A 13,688-nucleotide genomic window follows, 5' to 3' on the forward strand; every position below is an offset into this window, starting at 1 on the left:
CAATTGCTTTTTAACTTGTGCCTTAAGGCAGGTCTAGCTTGGAGCCTGGTGAGTCTTTGGGAAAACAGGATAAGAGAGTGGTTAACTCTTGTCCACCTTCTGGTACCCAGCGCAACATGTCCAAGTGTCACCCTTTGGACACTGTGTTACTCTATGTCCACTGTGGTATTACTATTTCTGTGAAAGGTTGGGTGGATCTGTGAAACTGGTGGCTTTCACATGTGGCTGGTACTAGCAGGATAAGGATGGAAACAGCACAAAGATTTGGAAGTTTGGCACTTTACCTGTGTAATAAGCACAGGATCAGCAAACTTGTGGCAAATGTGATATGGGAGACAGGTCCCAAGCCAGGGAAAACGTGCCCATACAGCACTGCTGCTGCTCTCCTGGAAGGCATGAACTGGACAGAAGAGCCACTCAAGAGAAGTACTGAGAGAGGGAGAATGGCACTTCCCACCCCGGTTATAGAACTGCCACTGCTGAATGATTGGTGAAGGAGGGAAAAGAGGCAGATTCAGGAAACAACCTGTTGATTTCCCAAATGACTCTGGACTGTATTTCTCATAGTGACCCGCTCTTAAGGTGATAATGGGGCAGAATATTTTGAGGCTGATGTGTTTGATGTCACAGGTAGGACCACAGCATTTCTACCCATCACCAAGCAGAGGCATGTAGTCACATCCGCTTAGCTGAACTATTGGAGCGAGCGTACAGCTCTGCGTAGGTTTCATAGGAGACATATCAGCCTGGGTGGAGCATAATGTTAGCATAGCTATACTGCTATCTTACGTAGATCCCACTCAGGTGTTTCCATACAACCTACACTGTGCAGTGTAGGATATACTCTACAGAGGAAACTTCCTGATCCCAGAGCCTATGGCGACTTGCATGTAGCTCCTTGGTGTGCTACCTGGTTGGTAGAGCCTGGCAGCTTTTCAGTTTGGGTCTGGCAGATATAGGTCAAGATTTCCATGAAGGTACGTCAACTTTTACAAACTGAGCATCTAACCTTTATGATGAGTTTGATGTTAGCAGTGTCATGTACACTGGACAGTCGGGTAAGTCAAACAGGCAGTCTGACATGAAGTTGGTTACCGTTGACAGGGATTGGCTTTGGATATCCAGTTCGGTAGCTGAGCTATGCAGACAGAAAGATACCTGGGAATTCAAAATGCCAGTAAAATAAACAGAGAAGGAACTCCAATTAGCAAAGGACAGTACAAAATCTGAGAATTAAACACGTGTAAAGCAATACTACAGATGTGATCTTTCCTTTCCAAACTTTGACAACATTCAGATCTGCATTCAGGTGAGATTCTGAACTTCACAAGAACATCTCCTGGGTAACCAAAATATGTCACGTGAACTTGTACTGTAACTTTGAAAGAACTCAGGATAATGCATTCTTGCAGCAAGATTATACTTTAAGAAGAATCAGTTTATGTTTTATGTGGGCAAAATTTTGAATTTATTTTATATATAGTTATGTTGTTTGTCCTAGATTTCTCATAATGTAGTACAGAAATACATGAAGAATAGGAGGAAGAAGAGTTTTGTAATGTGGACGCGCTATATTTAAAGTGTGCTACACAGAAGGGAGATTATGGGAAATCAGCAAAACACTAACAATTCAAAAATCCCAAAGATGTTGCAGACAAAAGAAGTGTTTGCACTAAGCTGTGCCTATGTCCGTACAGACACGTTAGCAGCGTGAAACAGAAAGTAAGAAAACTGTATCAAACTCAATCAGCCACAGGAAGCAGAATTGCACAGGATAAATTACATCTGACCTGGACGAGGCAGATGAGCAATAAGCATAATCCCAACCCCATGGAAGCAACATGCAAAATATGCAGGGTGAATGAGCTGGGCTGTCCCCTCAGGCTGCAGGGGAAGGGCATCTGATATCACCGGGATGACGGCACAGGGAGGCTTTTTTGTTTGTGCCCAAATTGCAGTGTGGGGGTGGGCATGGGGAAAAACAGGGTGCCTGAAGAATTCAGATCAGAAGCAGACATGTACCTTGACATGACTCTGAGCTACCTGTGGGTATGACTTTGTTTTTTATTCTATTAAATAGAATTATTTTCTGTATTTTCTGACAAGGTCTTTATCTTTTCTCGTGCTATGTCAGAGCTTGATTCAAAGCACTATCTGCTTGCCTGTTCCTAGCCTTGCTTTCTAAAAAAAAAAAAATTCCACCTATTTGAAACAACGAGCAAGATCCTTTACTTGTGTAATACAGAGTTCACTGGCTTGAATGGGATTATGTTGCTTTGTGTGAACTGAGCATTAGGCCTGATACTCTTCAGACTCTGAACTCTGATACTCTTCAGACTCTGAACTCACTAGGATGGGAATTCTCTTTGCACATGATACACTGAACACAATGTCACTGACGTGTGAATAATACTAAAACAAGCTTATGTAGCTTTTGTGGGCAGAAGCTGCTAGGTTTGATAGACTGCTCACAGTATGTAGATTTTTCTGCAGGAGACAAACTGTGTGGTAAACTGTAATGAGGCTGGCAGGAACAGGGCAAAGCCTCTGATGAATTCTCAGATTTGCATAGCGGAGTATGTAAAGCATACAGCCCGTCAGGACAAAGGCTTTCTGCCTCAGAACACACTAGACCTAATGAAATGGATTCCACTAATTTCGCTGAAGCAAAAGATTTCCATGGACTTATGCAAAACGGTTGTTTTAAGAAACACCTCTGCCAAATTTATGGAACAGAGATAAATGATTTTCAAAGCATGCTAATTCCTGAATGCAGCCATTTTCTTGAAATAACCCTGAAAGACAATTTTTTAAAAAGTTCCTGTATGTGTGCGCAAGTGCTGGCAAGCTTTTCTCAAATTTTGGACAGAAATACATGGACACAAGTTGACCTTCATTGGCTTTTATGTGAGGGCAGAATGTAGAGAATGAGAAGTAGAGCAGGCAGAGTTGACTACACATTCATTTACAGTATTTTAATACTGGATCAACTAAAATTGTTTCACATTTCTCAGTTCAACATTGAATTAGATTTCCTTATAATGGGTTATTGCCTCCTGAGAACCAGTCAGATATGTCATACTTTTTGACCAGATTAAATATCCATAATAATTTCCCTTTAAGACAGGTGTTTCGCTTGCAAAAACTTTTGTGCATTTTATACATCAAGACCCATTTATATTTTAGAATTTTTGTTCAAATATTAATATTAAAATACTGAAACTTTCCATTAGGGTAAAATTCTAACTTTTGCTCAGCTTTCAAAAAAATAGAAAAAATCAGACAAATGAAATATTTCCTTTCAATTCACAGACTTTAGTTCCTCCATTAAATACTTCATTTTCCAAATCCAAATTGGCTGATGCATTATTTGTCACAGCAAACCTAAATTTGAGTCTCCAAAGAATTATTTTTAGGCTGAGGGAGATGAAACGCTGTTTAATTGCAGTTCTAAAATAACATTCATTACCGTGTTCAGGGATTGTAGTGCTGTAACACTTTTGGAGAGACTACATTCATTTTGACATCAAGAATACTTTGAGGAAAGGATTTACTTCTGCCTTACCAGGGACAATTCTCTTACTCGTAGAAATTTGAATGTGAAACTGAAATTTAAAAACCCCATACTATTTTCATGATTTTGCAAAACTGAATTAACCTATTAACTATATAAGGACTTCAGATTCAGAAATCATAAAAATGAAGCCTGTTCCTCAGATAAGGTCACACAGATATGTATGTCCTTACAGAAGACATAAAGAAAGATAGCTGGTGCAAAACCGAAATCGGTAACAATGTTCTTGCTTTAAAATACCTGACTTAGAGGCACCAGTGAGAGTTTTACACAAGTCTTCAGCCTAAACCAGGAGAATGAACTGCTTAGATACAAGAAAGACTGCAGCAAACAATGTTATTTACCGAGAAATTGCTCAGACTGGATGTAAGTAATTAAAGAGAATTTATTGTCCTGTGACTGCATGGATTCCTGTGACTGTGTAGGATTCAATTCTGTGCCTCGACTTGTTTCTAGGATTTCAGTATGGTCTTGATCATTATATCTTTATCAGTAGCAACATATTTATGAGAACAAATCATCCCAGAAGCATCACGATTAAGTCAGCTCTGACAGCAAGTAAGACCGGAAGATCATTTGCTTAAACCAAATATGCTTTTAAACATTATCGTTGCTTCATACAGCTCAAATTTTGTCTGAAGAAATTATTAGCACAAGCATTCAAAGGATGACTGTGCTTTAAATGCAGAATAAGTACAGTCCTTGGCACAAACTGTAATCACAAAAATCCCCAAGAATGGAATTGCAAAGAAAATGCCTCTAAGACAGGTTATCCAAAACAGTATCTCACCTCTCCCCCTGAATCATCTGATACTGAGTCTCGAGGTTAAAGATCAGAGAGATCTGCAATCCATGCTGCCAGATTAAGGTGTCCTCACAGCTCAGCACACAGGAAGGAATGAGAAGACCGTTTGGAAACACTGAGGGCCAAAGCTCTTGAACAGACTTGCACCCTTATGCCTGCCTCGCTGTTACAGAAAGCCTTGCTGGGGAAAGTGGGTGCCCTTCAGGCGAAGGCACAGGATTCACACCTACTGCACAGGCTGAACTAGGAAAAGAGGAAAAGATCCTTTTTAAATTATATAGACAGATGTTTTTTAAAAAAAGCCTTATACTGGTTACTTTCTAACACTTCAAATATTCAAGAAAGTTGAGTCTTAGTGAGAGAGAAAAAAAATAATAGCAGGGGTTGAATTATCTCACTTTTTCTTCAGCAAGATTAGTAAAATAGGGCTGAAATGGGGAACTTTTGGGCAAAGCTTGCAGAGGCCTCCCTATTAGTTCGCTGGCGAGGGAGAAAGCAGCCAGGAGCTGCCTCTCCTCCTGACAGCCTGATCACAATTCTCCATCTGCCTCTTCCTTGAGCGGAGATTAAAACCCTTTTCATCCAGTTTATATGACAGCCTGAACTAATGACAGTACCTGAGATAGTGTAGAATATTCTGACTTCAAAGGCAAGCAAACCTGCTTCTTGTAACTACAAGGAAGGGACATAGTGCCCCTCAATTCACCACGAGTCGCACATGGAACAACCACTTTTATACCCTGCTCTGCACAGAAGTGAAGAATTATTCTGTCACAGTAAGAAGCACCAAATATTTTACTTTTATTATAAAACTGATTTTAGACACTTCAGTCTCTCAGTGGAGAAACAGAACAAACTTCAAGCTGAGCTCTATTAGCACTTAATGCTTAGCCTACCATAAGAAAAGCTTTATACGAAATACCTCTTTATCTTTCTGTTATCTTAAGTTGGCTATAGCTGTTACATCTTCGCTAGCTACAGGAAAGAGGGACTGGTTTGCATAGTAAGGAGGTAACAACACAGTGAACTAATAAAGATATGTGACTTTACAACCCCCGAGCAATAACTTTCAGAACCCGTTTGTGAGGATAATTCGATATTGGTAGGCAGTCTGATGTAGAAATTGCAGACATGAGGCTGAGAAAACCCAACAATCTCAACAGAAGACAGTTTCCAAATATCTTTTCCTCTTCATAATTAAGATTGCTATTTTAGTTTGCAAGAGATGCAGGAACAGTAAAGAAAAGATTATACCCTGGGAAGTAGAACAGCTTTGTTTAAAGTTCTCAAAGCCTGTTTTGTGTTATTTTGTTCTAAACAAATAATACTGATCATCTTGCTTTTGATTTGCTGTGCTTTGAAAACAGTATTCTAGGCAAAAGCTTTGCTAGTCATGTATAGATTTACTGGACTGATGAAAAGCTAGCTTTTGGGCTGGAAAGCATTTCAGTCCAAAAGAGGACTGAGAGGTTTTCCATGGAGTTGTGTATGATCTCTCATTTCTTGTATATGTGTGCATTTAAATGTCAGTATGTATTTTGCCTGAGCAGAGTACAGGTCTGTGTTTGAACACACCTATGCAGGAACTCTGGGCTTTGGCTGAAGAAAGAACATGTCGATGTTTTCACTGTTATATCCTTAATCTCATACATTGTGATTGCTTTGCTTTGCTTTATCAGGGCTCAACATTTTCTAAGCTTTCTAAGATCATATTTAGAAAGCTCAAGCTTGGCTATTTACAGATTGAGAGCCAACTTACTTTCTGATGAGATTAGACTGGTACGAGTGGACCTTCAGCAGGGTTGATATATTTAGTCTCTGTTGTTCCAAATTTAAATATTCCTACACTCTTCTGCTTTGGCCATGTTTCAATCATAGAAGTCAATAGATGCCTCTGTTTCTCAGTAGCCAAGTATTTTGTAGCAGAGAACTGAGTTTTGACTGTGGAAAGAGCTCGTAGGATATAACGGAAGCACTGAGGTTTTCATGGTTTTGCATGAAGTCTAGAGGAACAAGAAAGGCTCTTTTGAGAACTTTCATTGTCAAGACTTGTTATATTCTGAGAAAGAAAAAAACCCAACTTGTCTGGTAGTTTGTCAGCTACGCGTCCCTTTTTAGGGGCTATATTTTCAGTGAGTGGGGAAAAACAGTGAATCTGTCACAAAATCAAGTCTGAAAGTACTTGGTTCGAAATCAAGTTTGGTTATGCAACGCACGCGCTGACGGCATGAGAGCTGATAAGCGTGCTATTGCTACAGATGAGCATTTTGGTACATGACCAGTGTCTCCTGCCCTTCCTTGAATTCCAGCTGCAACAGTTCCTGGAAAATTACAATCCCACATTTGATCGTTTGACAAAGCAATCCTCTCAGTTTCCCTTTCTACCTGTCACTCCCCTGCCTCATTGATGACTTAAACTTTATAGTACTTCTGATGACATCTCAGTCCTCCTGAGGATGATGTCACCTCTTAACAGTGAGGCCAAAGAAGGAAGATAACAAATGATGTCAGCAGTGTACTGGCTAGCATGTGTGACTGTCAGTAGACAGCTACAATATTTGGGAATTGTCACCATTTGCAAAGCAAAATCCTCCGGCTGGCGCAGGCCAGAGGCCTCTGCCTAAATGTGGTGGTTTGAACACACTGCCAAAAGCAAGATGATTTAATATAGAATAAATTCTGTTCTATATGGCTTCATGTTGGACAAGCATGGCATTCTTTCTCTTTTCAAAGCAAGTCGTTGATTACTCAGATCTTCAAGCACCTGATACTGAAACAGCAGGAATAGCTGATGCCGGGAACAGAGACAAAGCAAAACCAGTCTGTCAGAAAAAACTGGCAACAAGTTAAAGTCAAGGGGGCCAAATGTTTTAGAAATCTTTGCAACTAAATAACAGCTACTTACACTTTTTAAAAAAGTTCTTAATTAAATGCCATGATTTACATGCTACAATAACCAGTACTACTGTGCTGCTAAATAAAAGACAAAATGAATTACTAGATAATTGGACTTGAAGGGAAAAGAAAAAGAAAAGGAGAAAATAATGTGAACCAGATAGAGAATTCAGTAGACTATCACAGGTACTGCAGGTATTATATAAAAATATCTACTTATGTTGGAAGAACTATTCCTTTGTTAAGCTAGTGGGACATTTAATTAGATAATTACAGAATCAGAGTCTGATTATTTTCTAATGTTTACACTGGAATAAAACTAGATTAACTCTTAATTTGTACTGCCTGAGCTACTCTGAGTTTGATACTAATACAGAGAATGTCAGCACCAGACTCCAGAGCTATCTTTGCTTAAGAGTTCATTATAAATTAAAAGCTAAAAGCTCAGCTTCTCTATTTACTTAATCATTTTTACATGCACAGTGTGCATGCATTAGCAATGGCAGTTATTCATACCCCAGGTACTATGTGCCTGAACATGAACTCCAGTTTTAGCGGAGGAAATACCAGACATCACTGATAATGCATTAAATAATTAACTTTTTGGTTTCAGTGGTTATTTTGCTCACTGGTAACACACTTGCCAGAAAAATCTAGTGTCCCAAGCTAGAATTGAAGGCTTCCTCCCGACCCTCCCCCCCCCTTCATGAACTTGTTCTCTAGAAATCTGTTCTTGAGTTTTCCTAAACTCTTCTGTGCTTATAGACTCTTTTTTTTTTTTTTAAATCCAGTTTTATTAATTTACAGAAGACTACACAGCTCAACTTTCTTCTCACTTGTATTTTCATAGCAACTATGAGCCCAGATTGTAGGTTAGAACTCTACTGTGTCAGAACTGTACAAACACAGACTGAATACTTAAACTATAAGCTCTTTGAGACAGGAATCAAGAGTTAGGTAACAATGGATGGATATAAACAGACCAGTGAAGGAGTGGAAAGAAAAAACTTCCATGAGCAGATCCTTTGAAAGTTTGTGGAGAGTTTTAATTCAAACCTTGGGAAACAAACTTGTGTTGCCCAACACAGCATCTCCAGAAAGAAACCTGCCAAGGGGGAAATGTTGCAGGAAGAAAACAGTAGTAGTTCATAACATTATCATTCCTGAGTGCATTTTGGAAATGACACCACCAGTGACTGTTCTCTTGCAACTGTTCTCTTGCAAGGGCAGAGCATGCCTCCTCACCAGACAGTGAAGCTCCTGCAGCCATCTAGTTTTCTGGTTAACTCCAGATTATTTCTTAGGAACCACCCCTGACCATACTGTCCTCCAAACTCTGCTTTGGACTGATCCGAAACCACAGCCATGACCATGCTAAAGCTTGGATGGTATGGAAGATTATGTACTAGTGCTTAGTCCTCTATATAGATGTAACTGGTGAGAACAGTTGTGAGCTGAAGCTCAGCACAAGACAAAGATTTCAGAATCAGTTGGCAGAGGTTGTACCAGACAAGTAATCTGAGGAACACCACCCTGCACTATGGTCACACCATCAGAGAACACAGTAAAAAAACACAGAAGGATTAAGATAGTGTCCTGCTGTTAATGAAAGCTTGCTGTTGCTGTGCAAACATTTGGCACTTTCCACAGCATCATGTATGTATCACAGCTATATTTACACTGCACCATAGGAAGAGAAAACATGACTGGAAAGGACAGGTGACATTACAGTGAGGGTCTGCTACAGGCCACCAGACCAGGAAAACCTAATGGATGAGGGCCTTTATGGACAGATAGGAGCAGCCTCCTGGTCCTCATGGGCGATTTCAACCACCCAGGTATCTGTTGGAGGGACAACACAGCAGGGCATAAGCAATCCAGGAGGTTCCTGGAATGCACTGATGATAACTTCCTTCTCCAAGTGATAAAAGAACCAACAAGGAGAGATGTTTTGCTGGACCTCAGTCTCATCAGTAAGGAGGGGCTGATGGGGAACATGAAGCTCAAAGGCAGCCTTGGCTGCAGTGACCGTGAAATGGTGGAGTTCAAGATCCTTAGGGCAGCAAGGAGGGCACACAGCAAGCTCACCACCCCGGACTTCAGGAGAGGACACTTCTGCCTCTTCAGCCATCTGCTTGGTAGAGTACAATGAGATAAAGCCTTGGAGGGAATAGAGGCCCAAGAAAGCTGGTTACTATTCAAGGATCACCTCCTCAGGCTCAGGAGCGGTGCATCCCAACAAAGAGTAAGTCAGGCAAAAACACCAGGAGGCCTGCATGGATGAACAAGGAGCTTCTGGACCAACTCAAGCACAAAAAGGAAGTCTACAGAGGGTGGAAGCAAGGACAGGTAGAATACAGAAGAATTGTCCAAGCAGCCAGAGTTCAGGTTAGGAAAGCTAAAGCCCTGATAGGATTAAATCTGGCCAGGGACATCAAGGGCAAGAAAAACTTCTATAGGTATGTCAGGGATAAAAGCAGGACTAGGAAAAACACAAGCCCTCTCCAGAAGGAAATGAGAGACCTAGTTACCTGGGATATGGAGAAGGCTGAGGCACTCTGTGACTTTTTTGTCTATCTTCACTGGCAAGTGCTCTAGCCACACTGCCCAAGTCACAGAAGGCAAAGGCAGGGACTGGGAGAGTGAACCGTCCACAGTAGGAGAAGATCAGGTTCGAGACCATCTAAGGAACCTGAAGGTGCACAAGTCCATGTGACCTGACGAGATGCATCCGCATCTGAAGGACCTGGGGCATGAGGTTGCTAAGCCACTGTCCATCATATTTGAGAAGTCGTGACAGTCTGGTAAAGTTCCCACTGACTGGAAAAAGGCTGACTTCCAACCCAAACCATTCTATGATTCTATGACTTTGGACATGGAACCATTAAAAATGTACAGCATTATTCTGTGGGTTACTTTAAGTCAAGCAGCAGATGACTGGACATGATAAATAACTAAACACAACGGAGCACTTCCCAAAGCTGAGGTTTTAGCTTCTGGACTGCTGAAAGCAGCAGAGAAGGGTGGGTGTTGTTGAGGCTGTTGAAAGACAACGTTTTTGATTCAGTGTGTTATGATCATGTTTTTATTTTAGTGTAGTAGTGAAAGACCATAGTGGAACAATGTTAGAGCCATCCTGGATGGTGCTGGCTGGAGGACACCACCCTTCTCAGCAGGAACACAATACGGGATCGTATTCCACATGAATGTGGTGGGCAGGATCCACAGCCAGCCCAGACACAGCTTCTTGTGTTTACGTCAGCGACGGGATTATTTACCAGCACACCTCATTGCCTGGAATGACTGACTGCCTACTGACAAGGGATTAGATATGCTATGCATGGGAAACAACACTGCAGGTATTTCTGGGCTCAGTTGCATGCTGCTTTCTCTTTGGGATTAAGTAAACACCCTTCTCTGTTGTGCCTGGCAGAAAGTGTCTTCACTGACTTTTTTGTTCTAAAACGGAGGTGAACCCATTAGTGCAGTTGTGTAACTGGGAATGGAGGAAACAAGCAGGGATTCGAGTCTGTGAGCCTGCACCAGGCCCTGTCCCCCAGTGGTTCTGTCTTCGTGGTCAGCTGTACAGAAACTAGTCGAAGTGGAGACAGAGTTACAGAACTACTGGAGGAAGATGTGCTGGAGAAAAACAATTTGAAGAATTACAATCAGGTGATGACCTAGAGGAGATGGCATTGAGATTGGTTAATAGTACGAGGAGATGGCACTGAAATTATTTTACAGTATATCTGGAAAGTTAGCAGAAAATGGAAGGCTAAAGTGCTAATTACTCGACAAGGAACTCTTCCCAGGCTTCATTTTCAGGACTAGAACATGTAGATGCACAGAATCCAGCTCTCAAAAACTCGTGTGCAGGCCTAAAATTAGCAGACTCTTCTTCAACTAATGAACTTTGATACTTTTTTTTTTGGTGCATATTCTTTGTCCTCTTTTTTCTGTTACTCCATTTCCTGCTCGTTTGTTTTGCACTTGGCACTGCCCTCTTCTGCCATCTGTAAACAAACCTGAAAAAGCCTGGAAGATCCTGCTGTCAGTTTTTATCACGGACATCCACTTGCCTATGTAGTTGCGTAAAGCACTCAGTGTAAAAGGATGTTACAACATGGTTTAAATGGAAGGGAACCATTGGTTGGTGCAAAAACTTTATTTCGTTGCATTTTTTTTTCACAGCACTAAAACATATGATATGGAAAGATGTGTATCCCACAGCTTTGGGATCCCTGGCTTCAACCCTTGCCTCTCAAGGACCTGCTTAGCAGCAGATTCCCTTTTCCGCTCTCTGGTTTTCCCATCTCCAAACCTGAATAAAGATGCCTCCTTTGTTAAACGCTTTAGACACCGACTGAAATGAGCTGGGAGAGAAAAACCAGAAAAGGTATTTCTGCGATCATCATTCAGGCCTGAAGCAATGGTTTAAATAAACCCGCCAGCTGCCGCAGCTCCCCGCCGCTCCAGGGGAACGGCGACATGGCTCCCATCGGTCTCCGAGGAAAGCGCCGCGGCCCCCCGGGGCCGAGCGGGACGGCGGCCGCCCGCCCCCGGCCGCGAGGTCACCTCAGCGGGCCGCCCCCCCGCGCTGACTCAGCGCCGCCGGGCCGCGGGGCCCAACCGCCGCTCCGCCCCCGGTCGGCGCCCCGCGGCCGGTACGCCATCACCCGTCCGTCGGCCGTGGTGACGCGAGGGGCGGTGGCGGTCGCCGGGCGGGGCCCGGGCTTCCCGCACCGCTCCGCTCCGCCTCCGGTGCGGTTCCCCGCGGCCGGAGCGGGGTCAAGCCGGGACAGCCCCAGCGCCCGCCCGGGGCGCCCCCGTCCCCCGTCCCGCTCCGCACTCTGCCCCCCGCCGCGCCTTCCCGGGGCGCTGCGGTCCCTCCTCCGGGGCGGCACCGCCGCGCAGCCCGGTGGATCCCTGTCGCCGCGGCGGGCGGCGCGCACAAAGGCGGCGGCGGAGACCAGCGGAACCCGCGGGAGGCGGCGGGCGGCAGAGGTGGGTGCCGGGGCTTGGGGCGGCCGCTGCGCGAGGAGGAGGAGGAGGAGGAGGAGGAGGAAGGGGAAGGGGAGCACCGCTCCCCGGCGCTGAGCTGGGCGAGGGAGGCCAAGCCGGCCCTGCCGAGCGTTGGAGCGGCTGGAGGCAGCGGGTCCCTCCGGCTCCCGCATCCCCGCCGGTCCTGGCGGGGCTCCGGGCGGCCGCCCGCAGCACCTGCGTTCTCCTCGCCGAGGAGTCTGGCTTTCGGGAGTGACAGGAAGCGGCGGAGCTGTTGTGTTGATCTGGGCTCGGCAGCGCTTTGTGCACGGCGTTAGAGGGAAAGGGGAAATCTGCTGCTTTCCTGGTTTATCCTCAGAGGGAGGTGCCCAGCGCCGGGCGGCTGCGGGGAGGGTCGGTTTGGGGTCCCCGCTCCTGCCGGGCTGTGTGAGCCTGCGAAGCCCCGTGCCCCTCCATGCGCTGCTTCCCCTTTTACCTTAGAGGGGATGTTTTGCCTCTCTTTGGTTGGCAACTGCTGATGCGGTTTGCTGCGTTAGTACCACTGCTTCGCTAATACTTTCCCTGAGATGGAATAACAAAAGCCAGGGAATAAGCAGGCCAGAAGGATTTAATGGCATAGCAGAGCCAGGCTGGCAGTAATTCAAGGGCTACCTATGAAACTAAACTTTCAGATATTTTGCGTTTCTTTTATGTGATTTTCCCCCTGCTCCCCCTGCCCTGAACAGCTATTAGTTTTTCTGTTGATTAGTGTATCTCCACTACCTTCAGGAAGAGAAAGTAAAAGAAAATGTGTCTTGTGAGGAGAAGACAAAACCATGCAATATGTTTGTTATCCGTCAAAAAGAGGAATTGTGTAGAGGCCTGTAATAATAACAGGATCTCAGCACTGATGTCGCAGACTAACTAGCAGATCGTTTTTCCTTTCACATGTAAAGTTATCAACCTCGATAGATCTATTGACTTCTGATTTGGTTCACAGTCTGGAGGGTGTTTTGGAATGGTTTGTTTATTTTGTGTTTTTTTTGACTGGCTTTATCTGTGTCTCTGCTGTTTTAGGAAACAAATACCAGCAAATGTTTAGTATACATTGATAAGGCTTTGCTGTCATCAGTGTACCTAGTTAGAAGTCAGGTGGATGTACTCCTTTTACAGTAAAATGAACTTAATTCCGTGAAGAGAACTGCAGAAAAAGTGGGGAGACAGTGGAGGAGATAAGATGAGAAAGACTCAACATAATTATGTTATGATTTTAGGCATAAAGCCATGAAAATAGCTTCTAATGGTTTTAGATACTTTCTGCTTTTCTAATAGCTCCAGTTCACTCATGTGGAACAGAGACTACCTGATAATATCTACTTACTTGGCTCAGCATGATCTGTTTGTAAGGGAGTTGGGCAAGTTTTAGTCTGGCCT

The 13,688-nt window shown here is 43.8% G+C and overlaps 1 protein-coding gene across 1 annotated transcript in view; it reads left to right on the top strand.

Annotated features, from left to right (window-relative positions):
* Positions 1-13,688, top strand: part of LPIN1 (lipin 1) — an 82,187-nt gene that overhangs the window by 22,608 nt on the left and 45,891 nt on the right. The window lies entirely within an intron of this gene.

The sequence above is a fragment of the Tauraco erythrolophus genome, chromosome 2 (assembly GCF_009769465.1).
Source record: "Tauraco erythrolophus isolate bTauEry1 chromosome 2, bTauEry1.pri, whole genome shotgun sequence".
In the NCBI taxonomy this organism is placed as follows: Eukaryota; Metazoa; Chordata; class Aves; order Musophagiformes; family Musophagidae; genus Tauraco; species Tauraco erythrolophus.